Here is a 4732-nt window from a genome sequence, read left to right on the forward strand (position 1 = left end):
TCTAATCGATGTGAGACTTTCAACAAAATCCCTCATATCGAGGTATATACATATTGAGTGTGAGATTAAACATTAATGAATAGTCCGGTAGCGACCCGATAACAGATGGAACAATATATCCAATAAACAATAAATATCGCTAGGACAAACTCTAACCTGATTTTGATTTCATGTTAAGAAGTCGATTTTAAGTCTAACTCAATCACACAAAACTTTTGTGGAATTGAGTTAAATTTAAAAATCACTTGTTAACAACTATTTCATTCCAAACTTTTAACTTTTTAAATATTCTGGTTTAATTGCTTATTTATAATGTTTTTATGCCTCTAATTAAATGAAAAATATTTTGAATATAGTTTTTAAAGTTATTATAATTAATCATATAATATAAAAAACAAACAACTGTTATGATTATCTTGTATTATGTGTTGGATGAATATTCATTATTGTATACTTGTAAATAAATAATATTTTTAGTCTCAGTTAAAAATAATACTATAAAAGAGTTATGGATATTAATTGTTAAAAAGTGGAGACATCATGATATTATATAAACCATGAATATTGATGAATATTCATTTCATATACACACAGACAATAATTTGATTCTTAAATCAAAGTATATGAAATTTTATCTGTCTTAAATGAATTTAATACTTTATAAGTGTAGTTTTGACTTCGAGAATAAGTGGAGACAGATTTTAGATTCAAAATGTCGTAAAAAAAGCTATTGAATTTAAAAATCAACAGTGCAATACCTTAATTGTTAATATTTCCAAAATATATTTTTAAACTCTTTAATTACTTTAAAGTTAGTTGCACATGTAGAAAAGAAACACAAATAGATTCCTATATTTGAAGGATGAAAACGACCATACAATATTAAATGGCATTGATGCATTTGAACTAAATTTCTCACGCATGTATATGCTACAGCACTACCTTGTGAAGTGTCACATTTTGCTTTGCTGGTCAGGACAAGCCCAGTACAAAAGGTTTTGCAAGTCTCATATAATATATTTTTTGCAAATTTTCCTTCAATTTACATTTTTTTTATAAATCTTGTTACGATAACTAACTTTGATTATTGATTTTTCACAGCAGTTGATCAATTTATTTTTCGTAATTGGGTGGAAATTTTATATGTTGTATCTGCTTAATCCACAAAATTATATAGTTTTATGCATTCCTTCGTCACTAAGTTCTATAATCTGTACTAGCTAGCATTTGTTTAAACAATACAATGCACTTTAATTTAGCTGCATTTTTTTATATTTTTTAACAGAAAGCATGAGACTATTGCCATACTTTTCTTCACGCTCCCTTTATTATTCTTCCACTTTCAATTTAGGTTTCACAATACACAATACTTTTCTTGAAGAGTTTTTTTTTTTTTTAAGATGACAGTATGAATTGTAATTATAATGTAATTTGAGTGCTTAAAAGTATTTATCTATTGTCATTTTACTGTTTTAGTCGTATGGAACATATTATAATAACTAAAATATTAGTAACTAGTAGTTTAGTATACGTGTACTTCATAGAATAAATGTTTATTCTTCATAATTAAAATTTGTAATAAATTATTATCTTTTACTAAATAAGTTATATTATAATTAATAATACACTATAAATAACTAATTTTCAATATACAAAGAATATTTATATTTATGGCAAATAATTTATATTGCATCAAATACTTTTTAAACTCTTGATAGTTTGGTTTTAAAATGTTAAAACTCAATTGAACAATAAGGATAAGAAATTGTACTTTTAAAAGAAACGAGAGGTTAAAGAACTCTTAAATAAGATTTAAAACATAAAAAAAATGCCACTTTGTTAAAATGAACCCACCTTTCAAATTATGGATCTTCATATAGATAAAAAAATTCCTTTTATAATAATTATATTGAATATTAATCCACATTGAACTGATTTCCAGGACAAACTTTTTTAGCGTAAGTGTTTCAAAATTAAATTATCGTGATTTTTGTATTTGTATTGTGAGTGAAATAAAGAAAAAAAAAAGGGACGGAAGAAATAAATAGATAAGAAAATGTATTGTTTTAATGGATAAAAAAAAAAGAAACTTTGAAAATTTTCTTTCCAGCTTCTTAAATGAAGGGTGTAAGAAACGAAAAGAAAAATCCAAGAAGAATGTAAATAATTTTATTTGACTCTCTTATCTCCCCATATCTTACAGTTAATAAATGCTCACCAACAAATCTGTTCTGAAACTGCCATTCACAAAAACAAATAACTTCAATTAAAGAAGAGAACACAAATAATAAGAATATGAAGGAAATATGTTCTTGGTCTCAGCAGCCAGTGAGTAAAATTCACACCATCCGAACCCATATACCGTGGCTTGGAATTTCTTCATGTACCACAAATAGCAGATAGAAACCCGGCGGTGCAAGAACACCGGAACCCGGGGCCGTAACTTCCACCTCGTAAGTCGAGTTCCCAACCTTGCTCAAATCTTGCGCCTCCAAAACCAACAACCTCTGATTCATGGAGAAGGAGTGCGTTGCAAAAGGCGGCGCCAACATCGTAACCGACACCGAATCCTTAGACAAACTCGCGGTCACCTCAAATCCAACCTTCAATGTCTCACCGTACTTCACCATTGTTTGGGACGAAGGGGACACTATTGTGGGACGCAGGACAGAGAATCCGGGCTCAAGATAAGAAGGAGAGAACGCTTCCAACCGTAATTCCGTTGGGAACATTACGTTGGTGAAATTGTAACACGCGTGAGGATTGCTCCCAGACACAAGAACGCGACCATCACGAAGCACAATGGCACTGGCGTGGTACATTCGTGGAATATCTGACGGGTTTTGGACCTCAAATCTCGACCCGATCGGATTATTCGGTTTATATAGAAATGGACTCAATACCGGGTCCCGACCCAATTCCCAGCCCGCCGTCCCTGCTGAAGCTCCATTAATGATTAAAACGTCGCCGCTTGGGAGTAAAACCATGTCACTCATGACTCTCGCACCTGGCATGGTTTCCATCACCCAACTCGGGTTCGGGTCGGTTATTTTAATCCTAGCACACGTTTTCAACGCCCCGGTAAACCGACCCGATAGAGTATCCGGATAAGCCCCTCTCGGGGCTCCACCGCAGATTAAAACCTCGGCTTCCAGATTGGATTCTCGAAGATTCTTCAACGGAAGCAAAACGGCGGAACCGGTACTGGGATAGCACCGTGGGTCTCCACCGGGTATTTGAGGGTAGGTTCTGACGACACGGTTCTTATTGTAATCGAATAAGATAGCGCGGTTGTTTGCGAAGATGAAAAGATTGCCATCGACGTTTAAGAAAACAAAGGGGTAGAGATTATTTTCCGCCGAGGCGTCGTTTGTTTGAACGAGAAAAGGTAAACTGTAAGCGTTCTTAGCCGTGGTTTGTGTCTTGGGGTAAAACTCGTAGTTGAATTGTCTTCTACCGCCGATTATTATTTGTCGTCCATCTGGCAAGATGTGGTTGGTGGAGTACCATCTTCGAGCTGATAGTCCATTGTTAACTTCGCGCCAGTCGCACGTGTGGCACGGGGTGAAGGTTCTGACTGCACGATCTCCGTCGTTGAAGCCACCGGTTTGGACTAGTGTTCCGTCGGGGGAAACCGAACCGGAGGAGCACCAGACGTTGGTTTGGACGAAGAGGGCGCGGAATCTGTTGGCTGCGACGTCGTATTCGATGGAGTGTGCGGTGCAGTCGGTTTTGACGACCATCTCATTTGGGTTTTTGCGGCATCTACCGTCGGGGAGGGTTATGTTGGAGAATCCAAAGTCAGTGCGGTCTAGTATGATGACTCGGTCGTTGTGGAGGAGCTGCATGTGCATGCCGACAATGCCAACGTTTTCTCGGAGGAGCTGCCACTGTCCATTGCGGGCTTCCGCCGGCGACGGCGGTGCTAGGACGAGGATGTGAAGAACGAGAAGAGGAATAATATGGAGAGAGAGTGAAGGGATCATTGGTGTGGGTTTGGCGGCTTGGAGAATGGTGAAGAGTGATAAAGTGGTGGGGTGAGATGAGGTGCAGTGCAGTATAGCCTGGCTGCCAAGGGCTTTAAATACTTCTGATACCAAGAGTTGAAGACGAATGATAGAGAATCTGGAAAATACTTATCCCACACGCAAGCCAACGCGTGGGGATACTGATGTCTTCTCTCTTTCTGCTCGAGTCTCTTTTGCACGCTCAAAATCACTTAGATTTGTTTGGTTTCAACGTCCTTTAATTTCTTTATTTGTTTTGGTACATGATCTTCTTTATGTTAGATGTATAAAAATTTGATTTTTGTTTTGGGTTTTGAAGAAGAGGTTGGTGAAAAGACCGGTAGCTGCAGTTTGCCATGGCTGATTTGGTTGAGCTTTTATTGCCACTCCTGAACGTTGTGTTTGGACAAGTAGTGGAAGTAAAAGGAAACTCTAAGAAGGCAAGTATTAACCTATACAATCATGGCCAAACATATCTCTAGTCCAAAACGAACTGTAAAAAGTTGCCAATTCTGACAGGGGATTTAAATCTGGTCAGAATTGATATATTAATAATTTATTAATTTCCTTACCTGAATTATAGTAATTAATTAATTTTAAATTTAACTAAAACTAATATATCAAAACATATAACCATTTGAATAAAAATAATTTTAATTTTAGTCAAAGGTAGAAAGTTTATGAATCAGAGAATAGCAAAAATGTAAAAGCCTTGCAAAAAAAAA

General features: G+C 35.7%; 1 pseudogene; it reads right to left on the minus strand.

The window, feature by feature from the left end:
* Positions 1–2145: 2145 nt before the first annotated feature.
* LOC124826882 (aldehyde oxidase GLOX pseudogene) lies at positions 2146–4377 on the minus strand (annotated as a pseudogene).
* Between the last annotated feature and the right edge of the window lie 355 nt (positions 4378–4732).

This window comes from Vigna umbellata, chromosome 7 (assembly GCF_029865625.1).
Source record: "Vigna umbellata cultivar VRB3 chromosome 7, Vumbellata_1.0, whole genome shotgun sequence".
Lineage (NCBI taxonomy): Eukaryota > Viridiplantae > Streptophyta > Magnoliopsida > Fabales > Fabaceae > Vigna > Vigna umbellata.